The 17,486-nt window shown below is 29.0% G+C and overlaps 1 protein-coding gene across 2 annotated transcripts in view; it reads right to left on the bottom strand.

Moving 5' to 3' along the window:
• The window catches only part of PCBP4_1 (Poly(rC)-binding protein 4), a 104,911-nt gene extending 87,825 nt beyond the window's left edge, over positions 1 to 17,086 (bottom strand). Inside the window, exon 1 of one of the 2 annotated variants that reach the window (XM_051213122.1) lies at positions 16,541 to 17,086. The gene's annotated coding sequence lies outside the window, so the exon portion shown is untranslated. The remainder of the gene's footprint in view (positions 1 to 16,540) is intronic. The other variant, XM_051213121.1, reaches the window with a different exon arrangement.
• Between the last annotated feature and the right edge of the window lie 400 nt (positions 17,087 to 17,486).

The following is a 17,486-nucleotide window of genomic DNA, read 5'->3' as shown; positions in this document are numbered from 1 at the left end:
ATAAAACAGAACTACAGTTTGTAGTCTGGATTGATTTTTTTCACATTCAGAACTGTTTAATTTTAAGTAAGTTTATAGACAAAGTAATTTCATAATCAAAGTAATCATGTCCTTGTTACTAGTTTAGGCGAAGTTTTTTTTTGCTTCATCGAAACCACACGATAACATACCAATATCAGAATGTTAAATACATAGTAATAAATTAATCTACATGTGTACATATCTTTATTTTCAGTACGTGAACTAATCACATCAGATCGATTCACCTTTGGTTATCGTTTGTTTATAAACATGTCTATATTCATGATAGATTAATTGATTTCAGGTATAGGTTTCACTATACACTAATATACTTTAAAGTAGTGATAAATTACGAATAATATTCAATGTCTTCCTAGTGATGATTTTGAACTTTTTAGAAGTAGTCAAGAGGAACTTGATAATAATTACATCTACGGAAAAAATGATTTTTAAGTCTTCGATTTATTTTTGAATCATTATTTTTAATGATCATGGTTTTTATAAAATAAACGAGTGATTGTAATCCTTCAAGATGCTTAATTGTTGATTCTCAAACTAGTAACAAAAGTTTTCATGCAAAACGTGTTCTGGTTTAATTCCATTTCTTAAATATGTGAAGTAATGGAACATTCTACGCTAATATATTAACTAATCTACCGATACAATGGTAAATATTTATCATGGACTATTTATGATATTTCAGTCAAGAATAATAGAGGGATGGACACTATAGAACTTCTCAGCAGTTCATTACTACAATCTTGCATGGGGGACTCGAGTCAAGAGTGTTCAGTCATGTGCGTGAACGCTAAACCTCTAGGCCACTGAGCTGGCATTCAACCGTGGTAATGTCTAACTTCAATCAATCCATGTTCTTGTGCAACCCTTGATTCATGGTCTGATTTGGATAATTGTTCCCACCCAATACAGATTGGACTCCACTGGTCACGGCTTAGCACTAGAACTTTAGAAAATTCATCTTGAATCTAGTCATTGGTGAGCACATGATTACTGTCACTGCGGGATCGTGAATGCGCGCTGCTAAAAAGTCTCATAATAGTGCGAAGCGGCCACCTATTACTTACAGGTTTTCAGTGGTGGTCTAGCTTAGATCAACCTGTGGATTCAATTGTGAAAATACTACAGTTTCCACAAATCCTCATACTGATCACTATTTCGTTAGAAATTTGTCTTCCTAAGATGGAATTTTGTAAGTTATGTATATATATATGTATATCCAAAAGTAGGTATTTACTCACTTACTGATTAGGAGTTTACTCAAGAGATACAATATTCACATAAAATACGAATTAGTCCAATGATTTACGAGAATAATGTTAATTTGAAAGAATTCAACATGAATACATAACATAAATAAATCACATCTTGTACGAATGAATTTGATTCTTTGAAAGAAGCTACTTTTTTATTGTAATCTGACTTCATAATATTATACAATCTTTTATATACGCAAAAGTAGAAATATAACCATCCAGTAGTTGGTTAAAAACTCTACCTTTAGGATATGGAACCTTCAACATTTTTTTATTTCGTTCTAGTTTTGCAGTTCTACAAAATAAGATGGTTAGGATTTTGTGATCATCATCTTATGTATCTTTTTATAAGGGTTATATTAATTTTTACCTTGTTCACTGTACTAAACTGCACCTCTTTTCTGTAATAATTTTATTTGTAATTTAATAGTTGAGATCATCATTCAGTTGTGTCTAAAACACCATGGAAAACCTGAAAGCAGTGGACGGCCAGTTCCTCCTAGTATGGGACCCCTCAGCAGTGTGTATCCATGATCCCGCCCCGCGGTATTCGTTTTGTATTTATCATTATTTAAGACTAACATATGATAATTTTGTTCAAACAATTTTGTATATTGTCTAAATTTAATGTCTATTTTAACACCAATATATCTTTAAAAGAAATGTTCCTTAAAATCAACCACAAATTAATCAGTCATAAGAAACAAAACAAATATACTGATCCTTTCTTGTGTATTATTGAACTTGGTAAAATATTTAACGAGGGAAATGTCATCATTCTGGTCTTTTTCTTCTATGATTATAGAAAGTACAACATTCGATGAATTACTAATGAACTTACTAAAGTCACTAGAATTAAATCCCTATTTACATTCAAAGAATAAACCTGTTCAATGGAATATACATAAGATCTGAATATAGTTTATTTCTATATCCCAAATTATTTTGTATAAGATTCATTGAAAAATATGTATTGATTGATAAATATTTATTTACATTTGCTACATTCATACCCAGATCAACATTTGACATTTAGCCTGAATTGAAAACTATATTGACTATGTATTGATCTAAAGAATAGTCACTAATGATAAAACATTCAAATGAATGAAGGGATTTTAATGTACTGTAACAATTTAAAGCATTAATGAATTAAATTAAACCAGTTTCAAAACATTTGGAGAATATTATGAATAAATGTTTGCTGAACTTATTGATACACTGGAGAAAGTAAATCAATAGAGTTACAAGTCCATGTTCTCATTGTTCACCTGTATTAAGAATCTGTTCTGAATGTAAAATTATCATCTTCATGTAATAATATAGTGTGCTTTTTTTACACGAACCAAGCAATTATTCCAAATGAACGTACTAGGCTATCTTAGAATTAATTTATTTGTATATTTCCTGTGATCATTTTTACGTATTAGGGAAACTGTGACAATAGAATCTATTTCTTTGATGTGCTGTTCTAAATTCAAGATGACAGTTCCTTCAGTAGAAATAAATCTAAGAATGATTCTTTCATAGTAAATAAACACCATTCTTCAGCTTGTTAACCCTATATTACAGGAAACCTTATGATCTTGTAACAACAGTGAAATGAATTTGATTGTACGACAATATACAAAAAAGTAGATTTTTATATACAACCCATTGATTAAAACACATTGCAATTTGATACATTCAAACAGAAATATACATGAAATACACAAAATACCAAAGACAATATTCTTCAACCTTTAACGCAATTGAGCTATAATCTAAGCAGTAGAACAAACAGAATCCAGTTTAAGCTGCCAGGTCTTGTTATTTTCTAGCTATTACAGAGTAAAATGAATGGATTATCTAGGTTTTTAATCTCATTTTTTGCTTATAACTTAAGGCACTTTTGTGAAACTGTAGTGAACAATAACACAGGCGAGGAAAACTAAATATATTTTAATATATTACAGATTATCTTGATTAAAATCTGAGAATCATACAGCAAATATTTCATTTGCAAAATGTCAACCAATTATCTCCGACTTGTTTGTTCCTTCGTTGATGCATCAATCACTCTCTGTTCTCGTTCTCTTCTCTTTGATCCTTTTAACTTTCTGCCACCAGGCATTTCACTTTCTGTTAGTGATTTTATCAACAGAGTCGATGATTGAATTGTTATTTATGTCATTTGGATGTAAAGTATAGTTAATTGATCTCATTGTTGAATAAATTTATTTATTCATGGTGGAAGTGAATAAATTTTATATAAAACCTTTAACTAATGTGATGTGACAACATCTATCCCTATTTGCCTCGTTCCCAGTGTAATTTATACTGTTTATCTGTACACTGATTTTTACAGAATTCGAACTACTGATGTATACTTAATGGACTATTTATACTGTGATAGATCAAACACAGCACACATTTTTCTCTTAGATTCACTACGGGTAAATAAATCCAAAATTCAAAATACGTATACTTAGATGTTTGTTTCATTCTTCTCACTTGAAAATAATTGAATATTTAAAAATAAATCAAGGGCAGATGATAATGATAAGAGTTCAACTTGCTTTCATAAATATATAGTTCCATTATGTGAATATTACATGCAATACGGTATATTAATAAACCAACTTTATTTAAATTTTATTCCACTCAGCATAAAATAGATGGAATGTGGCTAGCAGTGGAAACCAGAATGAACGTTTTATCCTGTTTAGCATTCGTCAGACGAATGTGCATGGATTACAAATTTGAGAATCATTTCGGAACTCGAACGTAGAATGTTTTCACGTTAAACGCCAAAATGATATACACTTGTGTTATGGGTTCAGAGAGCTACTCTCTAGTGCAACGGGTATAAATTTCAGTTTGGATTATATTGCTGTTAATATTTTGATTGAAGTTTGGTCAGTCTTGAATCCCGTTATATTCAACTGACAAGTTCCAAATAGGACAAAATAAGCGTTCTGCATTCGATTTATAGCCATATTCCATCTATTCGGAGCAAATTACGTCATAATGGTTATATTGCGTTAGTTCACACAGGATCCACATATACCAATTAAGATGTAACTGATATTAACATATGAACAACGGGATAATCTTATTAATTACAAACGAAATTAGGTCTGCATAAATTAGAAAATTGATCAATTCAGATGTAATGGATGAATATATATATTTAGTTTAGAAATGATTTGTTGAATTTCCTATAAGATATGGTTAACTATAAAAACACTTAATAACGTAAACCCAAATCTGATAGCAAATTAAATTTTAGCTGTGTAGTATCATTTAGTTTACTTAATGATTTACCATCTGATTTAAGATTTTCATCATAACAGTCTGCATATTGAGATTATACAAAATGATTCCTCAAATAGGAAACAGATTTTTATTCCATTCCACTGGAGAACGTATAGGGACTAGAAAACGTCAAACAACTATTTGTTTTGTTTTTTAGTTTGAGAACTGTTTAACCATAAGCACCTATCAACCAAAAAAAGAGAGAAAAAATGTAAAATTCTTGCCCTTATTATATGTGGGTCACTGTTTAACTATTTAGTTGGTTGAGTTTAGACATAAACTCCATTAGATGGCGGCTAAGTGGTGTAGTTAGTTAAGCGCCTGGCGCGAGACTGATAGGTCTTGGGTTCGGATCTCGCGAGGCGCGAGATCGTGGTTGGGCACTGCTGAAGAGTCCCATACTAAGACGAAACGGCCGTCCAGTGCTTCCAGGTTTTCCATGGTGGTCTAGCTTCAATTGACTCATGATTTCAATCAAAAAATATTTAGTCAAAGTTAATTTGTTTTTTTTTCTTTTAAGGGATTGAAGAAATAGAAAACGTTCTACAAACAACAAGATTTCTATTTTGATTATTTTGTTAACGAATCAACAAATATACAGAAAACAAACAGTAATGTCAAAAGACATAGATGGAAAAAAGAAAAGGTGAAGTGTATCTATTGTCCAATAATTTGTAATTAAGATAATCATCTTACTATCTAAGAAGAAATTGTTAGAATAAAACAGCATGACATTTTATCTAACATATATAAATATATATATATATATATCACAATTCTATGGGTTTATTCATTGTACTACAATTTGAACGACATATGTTAACATTTATATTTACCAATTTTTGTTTGCATAAAAAAGTTTTCTTTTCGAAGCACACTAAATTTTACTTAACTTCCATATGATATTAAATCATTATACTTTCAGAAATGCATATATATATATATATATATATATATATATATATATATATATATATATTTGAAATATGACATTGTGCTTAATTAAGTGAAACTATTCATTTGACTTTTAACACAATATTGTTAAATGTTATGCTCAACTATGAATTTGTCGTAGGTATCATCACCAAGTTTTGATTTGATAATTTCGAATAAATTGAGCATTGGGTAGATTGTTATAAATAAATAAATAATATATTTGTAATATCCCAATGAGTAGAAAAATTAAATTCTCTGACGTTTCGTGATTTGGTTTAAGTCACTTCTTCAGAGGACAAATAACCAAATTAAAATTAATCCAAGTTTAAATAGTACATATTATTCTTATTGTTCCGTTGTACTATTTAAACTTGGATTAATTTTAATTTGGTTATTTGTCCTCTGAAGAAGTGACTTAAACCAAATCACGAAACGTCAGAAAATTAATTTTTCTACTCATTGGGATATTACAAATATATTATTTATTTATGAATTTGTTGGTTTAAGTAATTAATAGAAGTGATAAAGTGTAGATATTTGTATTATAGAAATATTCCAGGTTTTATTTAGTACGTTGAAAAACTATAAATAAACACAAAGATACTATATTGAAAATAATTTCATTTAAACTGCGGATGTACCAATATTCTAGTGTTTGTAGTTATATTAACTAAGATTCATAACATGAACAATGGTAAAATGCAAAATTGACAGATTTTTGTAACTGTATCATATAAATGTTGGTCAGTGTAATTTTGGAAATTACACGAATGGGATTACTTCATATCTTGACATAGTTTTTCACTGAGTTGGTCCTCTTTTTTTCTTTTTTTGATAAAGCTGGATAGTCTGTTATCTAAAAAACTGTCATGGTCATGGAACTAATTCATTCATTTTTTAAAAAGAAGAAACCCAAAACATAACAATGAATGGAATTAGGGTCAAGGAAGGATGAGAGGTTGGATAAATCGTTTCTGCATGCATAGTTCGGGTTTGAATTCCAATACTAATGCTTCAGCAGTGAACGGAATATTGATTCAACATGGGTGTAAAAACGATTTATCTAACCTCTCATCCTTCGTTCACTCTAATTCCGTTTATTGGTATGTTTTGAATGTCTTCTTTTAAAGTAATCAACACAGTCAAAGGAATCGGATCGAAGAGATGTCGAATCAATATTTCGTGCACTGCGGAGGCGATCCGTGAACTCAAACCCGAACTTTGCATGCGAAAACGATCCGTTCTTTTGATAATATAAAAAGAAACCTAATTCTTTCCGTAAAACAACCTTTTGATTACTTGTCTGGTAAGGTATATATTCATTCTGAAAAAAGAACATCTCAAAATTCATAATACAGATAATAATTATTTTTGGATTTGCAAAAACACTACCTTTTTCCGTTGTCAATGTTCACTTATTTGCATTTAATTCATTTCAACTCATTCATATATTTGTACTGGTTTTTTTCCCTTTATTTTCAACTTATTCTAAACGAAATTTTAGTCGACAATTGATAAAGATGAATTGAATATAATTACATATAAATACATTTCATCAATAAAGTGACATTATATACTGAAGACTTAACATTATTATTTCTTTACATTGCTCGTATCTACATGAAAGTTTAAAAGGCATTACATTTCAGGCATTGCTCAAATCGAACTTGATTTATTTACACAAAGCATGTTAACTTCTGGAGAAAATAGTATATGATGTTCATTTTACTGTAAATTTTGTATAATTACCAGTAAACTTAATGACTAATAATTTTCTTCAACTACAGGGATCAACCTTGTATTATCTTATAGATTCGATCAACTGGCTCCACTGAAACTGACAACTTTTAACCTTGAACATCAGAGAAGCCAGTTTATATAAACTCAAACATTATATATATACGATTCATCCAATTCTACCTAGATTTCTTCTTATCCAACTCCTAGAAATAGCCGAAGCTCTTGCTACTCATGAGCTCAAGCCAAAACTATGCGTACAAAAGAAGTACGTCATATTTTATCGTTACCTTGACCATAATATTTACTGCATTTCTCCTTTAATTTGTCTCATATTCTCCTTATTTTATTCATAATTGCTTATGATGGCATTGTAGTGTCGGTTATTATGTTAAGCCCATATATCTTATTCTAGCTTTCGGACAGCCCATTCTGTTTATTCTACTTGAGTCACATTTTGACCTTGTTAATTATCCGCTTATCAAACTTGACTGTTTTTACATGAGCGCATATGTGTGTGTACTCTACTTATCCCATTACTCATCACATGTCTGTAACCTATTTTTATGTGACTATAAATATTGATCAACGCTTGACTAAAAGGGAGTTGGCTTACCAGCCATCTCCACTGAGCGGCATTTCGCTTTGTTCTATTACATTCACTTTACATACAAAATATATGTATTCAAAAGTCCATTCTCGTTAATTGACTTATCTAAATTCCGTTATTGACTAACGTGATTTAAGTCTATGATTGTATACGAGGATAGGTGATAACATACATTCATACGATCTAAATGGAGTCAGATCCACAGTTCACTAAAATATCACTTCATTTATTTCACATCTCAACCTTAACTACCTAGAATTATTGTAACAAAAACATTTTAATCATCTTACTACATTCACGTTATAATTCATTACTAACTTATTAAGTCTAATGTTATTATTCGTATTACGTAATCTAGTAATATAATTTTCTTATTCGTTGTTTAAATGACACAATATTCAATCGATATGAGTTATGCATTTCTATAAAAATGTGACTGACCATATTCTCATCGTAATAAAATGATCTACCATAGATCATTAAGATATAGTTTATTTTTAGGATTATATTAATGAAAGAAGAGTTCATGATCTCAGTCTAAAACTTAATAATCTCCACAACCACATACTGATAATTACTATGTGCTCATTAGTGACTAGCTTCGTGAGGGAATTCTCGGAGTTCTAGTGAGAAGCCGTGACCAGTAGAGCTAATCCATGTCGGGTAGAGACAGGTATCTACCTCGGTACAATGGACGTTGGTCGCTCAATTTTGTGGATTGGTTGATGTTAGACACTATCACCATTGGACGCCGGCTCGGTGGTCCAGTAGGTTAAGCGTTCGCGCGCGAGACCGAAGGCTCTGAGTTCAAATCCCGCAAGCGGGATCGTGGATGCGCACTGCCGAGGAGTCCCACAATAGGATGAAATGGTCGTCCAGTGCTTCCAGGTCTCCAAAGGTGGTCTAGCATCAATCGGTTGATGATCTCAATCAAAAACTTAATAATCTCCACAACCCCTTCACTAGTAAAGAAGAGTGGGTTAAAAGAAATTATAGAAAAATTCATGATGACCCATAGTTCAAGTATGTTCCCCCCCCTCAAAGAAAAACGTGTTATGATGTCTTAGTTACAGAAATGAACAAGTTAAGAAAATCACTATTACCCATCTACTAACAAACGATAAACGATCGATAGACATTTGTGAATAGCATATCATTCCATACTTAGTAGGTCGTTTTCTGTTTACTGCACTTAAGATACGCTAATTACTCCGAACTAAATCAGCAATTGCATGATGTTATATATTTAACAAAAACAGATATCACCCTTTTAGAATTTCCAGAATTACATAACTTCAAATATTTTAACATAGAACGTTTACCATAAAATCAATCAAATTTCTTGAAATCGATATATCATCAATATTGTTTATGATAACGTTCTGTTTAATTGTAAACAAAAGTTTCAGTAGAAACTGGATATATTTAACTGATCATTAATAAAAAAATAGTTGTTAATATATGTTTTTTTATTTACAATCCGTACCATTCAATGCATGTGGACATGTGGTGTTTGAATGAACTAATGATTCCTTTGTACTTGTTGATTGCTTGATTTCGAATTCCAAATACAGTACATTCGTTCGTACTTATCGAGTACTTCTTGATCCAATTGTGTTACTTCTGGGATTCCTAGTTTGCACTATAATTCAAATACTCTTAGTCATCATAGAACATTTCAACTTTACCATTTTAATTACTGATCAGACGACTTTATACTTAATTTTTTATGACAGTATTTACTTTTTTCTTTCCGTAAACAAAAGTTACCAAAGCTCTTACATAAAACAACTGATATGTATGTAATGCGATGATAATAATAATAATATAAGTAATTACATGATAACATGTAAATATTCATCGTCATATAGATACCTGTTATACATTAGAAAGTAATGATGTGTAGATAATCACAGATGTTCAAGTTAACTATACACTACTATGTGTTGAATAGTCACTATGTTCCAGATAGATTTATAAAAATTCTAATCAATAATCAGGTTTCATAAATTCCAACCATATGAAAAGCAAAATAAGTATCATAAATAACATCAGATGATTATCGCACTATATTATGAAATGATTAATGAATAATGTTACATTTCAACTATGTGGATAAAGGTATCGAATTTTGCTGTGAGATTTGTGAGTCTTGGGTTTGACTTCGCCTTTCAGATATAGAAGAAAAAACACAACAAATATCACATACACTTTGATTTTCAATAATTCTTTAACTAAACTCATTCTACAATGAAAATAATCTCCAAATGGAATTATCCAACGATAATCATTGAAAAAAAACGCAACATACTACTTTGATTATTATTTATTCCCCCCCCCTTTAAACTTATTAGACTAACTGTATATAAAGAGGTTTTCTATCAAACATTTAAAAAAATATGTTAAATGGTAAAAATGATTAGAATCTTTTTTTTTCATTATTTTAAACTGACTCCCTCAGATAATTGTTCAGTATAATTATTCAGAGGATTCTTTTTAGGTGACCTCTTTCACATGATTAATAAAGTGAACCTTCCCTTTTTTTAACAGGTCATTGTTATTAATAGTTAGTGTTATTTTACTTTAAAGTTGATGAATAAAATCATTAACTCAATTTATGACTCCTTGAATAAAAACAAAAAAAGTAGAGACTTTAAATTTAGTCTGATTTGTTTATTTCTTTCTTGTTTGAAAAATAAGACTGATTAAAATGTAGTTAGGGAACAATACATTCTAAACATCCTAGCTAGCATTTGATTATTTAACAAAAAAACTTAATTGTCAAATTGCATGAATCGATTAAACTCAAACCACCATGGAAAACCTGAAAGCATTGGACGACCGTTTCGTCCTAGTATGAGACTCCTCAGTAGCGTGCATCCATGATCCCGCCCCACAGGATTTGAAACCAGAATATGTCGGGCAAACGCTTAACCTGTAGACCACTGAGTTGGCATCCAACAGTGTGAATGTTTAACTTCAACCAATCCAAGATACTGTTTCATTGTACATCATTGTCATAAGTGAGTCACTACCTCACAACAGACACGGTTGATTTCCACTGGTCACGGCTTCTCACTAGACTTCCAAGAAATACCTCTTGAAGCCAGTCACTAGTGAGCACATGATGATTATTATCAGAATAATGTTTGTGAAGATTGTAGAAATTTAGCAGTGGAATTCATGAGTCGAATAAAGTCCCATACTAGGACGAAACAGTTGTCCAATACTTCCAGGTTTTCCATTGTGATCTAGCTTTTATCGGCTCATGAATTCAACTATTTAGTTACTACAATCTTCACAAGCCTCCATTCTGGTATTAACAAAAACCGTCATTTGTATTGTGAGAAGTTAAGATTATGTGGCATAGGTTTAAAGGGTAGCAAAAGAATCTTTCATTGTATCAATAAGATATTAATGATGTTCCAGAGACCATGTTTTGATATGGAAAACATGCCGTTTTTTTTCAGAAATAAAGTATCGTATAATGTTACTTTATAATGTGATGCAGGTAAATGAGAGTTATTCATAACCTTGTGAATACCAATGTAAAATTTCGACAACTTTAAGTTTAGATCATTAAAAAAGTATGAAACTTAAACATTTGAAATAAACACAGGTTGATGTAATGATATGTTATCAGCTCCTGTAGTCTTATTAACTAACGACTTTAACGTTATCAAAAAGTTCTACGTTATTTCCTCAGTTAGCACGTGTTTACAACTAATTTAGGACATTTATAATGTATTTGACTATTTAAGGGTTACATTCAAGCAGATGATTCGTATCAAATTCTGGAATACATTATTGTATTGACTGCCGGCCAGATCTTAAGCTTGGTTCCCAATTTAATCAGATAAATGTCATTCTATTAATCTAAAGCTTACCAAAGTAATAACTTTAATAATTACTGACCATTTCAGGGGATAAAAAGCTTAATATCATGTATACGTTCATTGTCTTTATTGATTTAATTGGTAACCCATATCATTAAACGATTTCAAGGGAAATGAAAAAGTGAAATCAACTAATTTTTAAATATTTCTTCACATCTACTAAATTGTTATATCTTATTGGCAACAAAATGCATTTATTTAACTATCAGTCGCCTTAGGTCAACATCTTAGGTCACAACATTACATTAAAATTTAATTTTTAAAATATCCGCACTAATTCATAATTATTTATAATTAGTATGATACCAAATAATTGTTTTCAGAATTCGACTATTTGGAATTTTAAGAACCAACATACGTCTATGTTATGGTACTACTTACATTTATAGTTCTTTCTGAACATATCAAAGGTTTCAGTAAAAATAATTATTCTTATTGGGATCTTAATTGTAAAATGGTAAGCCACCTCAATAAAATTTAAAAGACCCCTTTGATAAATCATCTTTGATAGACTATAACTTATTATAAGGGACCTTCCTCGTATGGTCATTACAAAGTCATTATAATGAGCAATATGAAAAGATAGAAGAATAGAAATGAGTCCCTATTTCACTTATAAAATCTTAATCCTATATAGATATTATATTTTTATATTCACAAATATAAGTGAATTAGTTTGAATTCTTTACTATTACTTCTGGAAGTATCAAGTTTTCATAGTTTAGTTAGATGAAATTCCAGGAATCATTCGTTTTCTAAAATATGTATGGCATAAATTACAACAGGAATAATGACTTTATTTTTCTAGATGTGTGTAATAAATTGAAAATATTATAAGTTGCTTGTTTGTTTTATTTTTATCCTAAACACTCATCATGTGACAAATACGATCCTTCTCAAAACTGATTATCATTATATGTTTCTTTAGAACTCGTTTTTAACTTTTGATTAACAACTAATTAATGATGATAGATCCATGTATATTCAGCTGACGAGTCTTAGATAGGACGAAATGCACGTTTAGAATCCCATAACTAGCCACCATTCATCACCGTTTATATTTAAATAATTCTGTACGTCATATTCATAATATTTCATTCAGACGTAGATAATAGTCAGTAATTCTTTTAAAACTTTATTACTTCAGGTATTTAGATAATAAATTCAGTAAATTAGAAATAAACAATTATTAGATGATTCCTTACTTAATGTTCATTTGTAATGAGGACAAACTAAAGCGAAAAAACAAACCCTAGTTGAATAACAGATAAAATGTCAGATTTCATTCCTTGAAGAAGAAGAAGAAGAGGAAAAGGTGAATTTAAAATTATTCGTTTTTCTAGAACCATAACAAAGTACTTCGGTAAATTTATTTGTACTGACCATGGAATATAGGTCAAATAATGAATAATAGTAATAATAATAATAATAATAATAATGACCATTGTAAATGTTTCAGATTAAATGGTTTCCTCATTTAGAAAATGAACTTACTACAATGTGTGAAAAATTGAAACCGTTTAAGAATGGTATTTATCACTTATAAAGGTGATTAAATATTCTGTTATATTTAAAGTTATATGCAATCTACTACTGATTATGTTAATCATTTATTTAGGTCGCTTATCGGCTTACATAATTAAATATTGATACGTATAAGAAATTTTTATGATCTATTTGAAACTACGTTATTTATATTGAATTCATTAGATTTTGCATTCAGTATAATGAAGAATAATTAATTACCTATTTAACCTATGTAAAATACATGATACCTAAAAGATATGATCCAACTTTTAGGCTTACAATAAATTTATATCAAGTAATATATTATTTATATAGGAAATGAACAATTATAGGAAATTTCATGGCTATTTATTTATGAAAGATTATTCATGGCAACAGTATTATGGGTTAAAAACTATCTGTTGATAGTTATAGTGATTTGTGTTAGTTTAAATGTGAGAAAGATTTGTTGAATATAACTGAAAGTAGTTACGATTGTTATTATACATGGTAGATGTTTTTATATGGTCTGCTGATACTAAAAGATGTGAAAAATTCTCTTTTTGTAAATCATTACAATTCGTTAATAGTTTGAGATAGTTTATGAAAATTATGCTTTGTTGATAAGTACTACTTACGTTAACTGTAATTTCTCTTCATTGAAACACTATCGATTTACAATTGATCGATAAATTAAGTTACGAATGTACCAACAACAACATAAAAATAGATCTTTAATAATTAGAAATGTGAATTATGACATTTAGGCTAAGAAATTTAAAGCCATCAATTATCAAGACACTAGAATCTGTTAATCAATAATAACTCTTTTTAATTTTGAACAGTTAATATTCATTAGACATGGTAACGAATTAATAAAATTAACATTTTGTCATACCTTCACTTGAAGTGACATAAAATCATGTTTATTGTTTATTGTTAAGATAACGTTATATTGTATATTTCAACTAGAATTATTATTCTTCAACTTAGTCAATGAACTGTTAAACTACAAAAACATTTAGCTAGGAGTATAGTTGTACTTCACTAATATAAACAGTAACAAAATTGAATTAGTTTGATTATATTAAAAATTCGAAAAAAGAAACAAAGAACTTATGGTAGATTTAAATGTTTAGACCTTATCTCATATAAATATCCAAAGTATTAATAAAATGGGACATTCTAATATAAACTTATTTTGAATGTCTTACATGTTTATGAATGCTTATCTTCATTTTGGAAAAAAAATTTATTTCGGTTGTGTTTAGACTAGTAACTATTTAAAGGATACTTTATAATTTTTGTATTATCTATTCATTCAAGACAATTTAGATAATTCAAGTATTATAGCCAGTCTATGATTGATTTAGCTTAATACAAATGGTATTATATAATTCTACCAAGAATCGGGTCATTGAAAATGTATACCATATCTATTTAATAGGTATATTATTAATAACATGTTCATATTGAGAAATGATCTCTGAAATATGTTTACAAATTAAAGAAAAGCTTAGATATGAACAAATAAATTGATCATCTACGAATATTGGTTAACTGGAGTAAATGACGAAGAACAAAGAAGATTAACTGCTTGAATTTATCAGTAAACTTAGTTTTTTTTTTCCGGTTAGTGAGTGGATTAGAGAATGCTGATCGGCGGCTTATGATCCATTGGGAGTAACAAGCATAAGTAAGTAGATAAATTAGTTGATTTTATTCTACAAGGATAGTTTGTACAAATGGAATGTTTTCAGAAATCACTTATGTCACCTTTGTTTTTTTTAGTTTATTTATGTCTTGAAAGTAAACATATGATTTAATATCAAAAGGGGTTTTATGGAAATTGTAGTAATTTCAATAGTTTAGATCATGAGTCAATTGAATCTAGACCACCATGGAAAGCCTGGAAGCACTGTACGGCCATTTCGTCTTATTTTGGGGCTCCTCAGCAGTGCGCATCCAAAATAGGTTACATTTAGATAGTAATTTATAAGTATAAATTTTATGATCGTTTGTCCGGGACTTAAATTTTTTAACTTCGGATAAATCTCAAAATATGTGGGAACTAGACAACTGACGAAATAAATCCGAAATCACTGGAGGAATAAATTTTATGAAAAAAAATACTCTTCAGATGTAATAACTCTATGACCACATATACTATAAAGTTTTCTTCATAAATTGGGATTAAAATGAACCATATTTACTATAAGTAATAAGGGTTAGTTTGGATATTATGGCTTCCACTTTTTATTGTGCTTAAGGCTGTTTAATATTTCTTAACTCAAAAGCACTAAAAACTTTAATCGATTCTCTAGCCCGGTGCATAACACGTTTTCTTTCTGAAACATCATGTAATGTTTTCAAATCTCACTGTAAATCTCAACATTAGAATGGAGATCTCTGATACTAAAAGAAATTCTTAAATTAACTGAATATTTACTGTTCATTTTTCTAGAAAAAAAAATGCTTAAAAAAACTTTATTTCCATGATGGTCTAGCTTTAATTGACTCATGTATTTAATGATTAAATTACTACAATCTCCACAGTACCTCTCTCTGATTATAATTTAATATACATTTATTTTGCTCCTATTTTTTTTTAATGTAATAGTTTGATGATCTCTTATTTACACTGTACAAAAAATATCAATTCAGAAAGTAAACTACAGGCTTTGTTTCATTTTGAACTTAATCAATCTTATCAAAGTAAAACCATACATAGATACACCTTAAAAACTTTCATGAAAATATACAATGTAATAATAAATCTGATATCTTTCTAGGAATAATGTCCACCTGTAGTTCTTCTAGAGTTACTGTCAATCCCAAGCCCAGATAAAAGAGGAGAATTGTATATGGGATTAATAGTGATTCTAAAAGAGCTACAAACGGTGATTCATTAATTATATGTAATATATAAGATTTAAATATATACTTTAGTTTATATAAACTAATGTTTCATATTAACTTATGCTCAATAGTATAATTACGATATTTTCGTTTATGATGTTGTAACAATAGAATCTTAATGGATTAATTCAGATGAAGGATATACATACCTTTTTATTCTCTGAAGAAGTGACTTACACTAAGTCACGAAACGTCAGAAAATCCAATTTTCTACTAATTGGGATATTACAAATATATTATTTTTATTTATGCATACCTTATTGTTATTAAACTAGAAATAATACAGAAATATAGTTATAATAATAATAATATAACATTAATTGTTTATTATACTAAGAACTTACTATTCGTTAAATTCTAATATACTATTCAATAGTTCACGTAAAATGAACTGATATCATAAATGAACATTGAAGAATATATATGTATATATATATATATATATATATATATATATGTGAAAGAGAGAGTGATTGTGTATTATTTTACACTGTTCTCAAAGTAAACAAAATCAATAAAGATGAATTTTGTCCAACTGAGTAATCAAACTTATTTGTGATGATGATTATTTAATTGAAGAATAAAAATACTGTAAATAAATGTATTTTATATCCAAGTTATTAAGTTAAAAGTCACCATTCATTTATTCATTTGTTTTGTTTTGTTTTTTAAAACAAAACTTATATAATATCCTCAAAAAATGACTTATGACATATATATACACAATGATATACATACATGATTACATACATATTAGTTGACATCATGATGAACTTGAAGTAATGATGATTGTTAACTATGATTATTTAACATGTTACTTTATGAAATAGCAACAAATACTATGTCCTATAGTAAAAACAAAATCTGTATTTTATGTTAGGAGAAAAGGGAGAGTGAAATTGAGAAATCTAATGGTTCATAAGATTGAAATAATTTTTATTTTTATTTTTTACTTTATGGGCAAATGAAATATTTTGTTGCACTCATCAATATACAACTATCTAAACCAATAATATGAAGAGCAAATAAAGTTTGTGTACTGTATTACTATTGTACGAGAACAATTGTTTTTCTTTTCTTTTTTAGAAAAAAAAAATAATACCCCAACATCTAAATTAGGAGTATAAACACATGCATACACATGTGTTCATTTTTACGGTTACACTGTTCATTCATTGATCCATAATATTCTGTGGAAAAAAAGCATGCTGACTTAACACACATACAAATGTACATAGAATAGGAGTGGAAGAAAAACAGATAGGAAAATGTTTAGTAAAGACAGATTAT

This window comes from Schistosoma haematobium, chromosome 3 (genome assembly GCF_000699445.3).
Source record: "Schistosoma haematobium chromosome 3, whole genome shotgun sequence".
Classification (NCBI taxonomy): domain Eukaryota; kingdom Metazoa; phylum Platyhelminthes; class Trematoda; order Strigeidida; family Schistosomatidae; genus Schistosoma; species Schistosoma haematobium.
The sequence above is the reverse complement of the archived record's forward strand: the minus strand, read 5'-3'. Positions and strand labels throughout refer to the sequence as shown.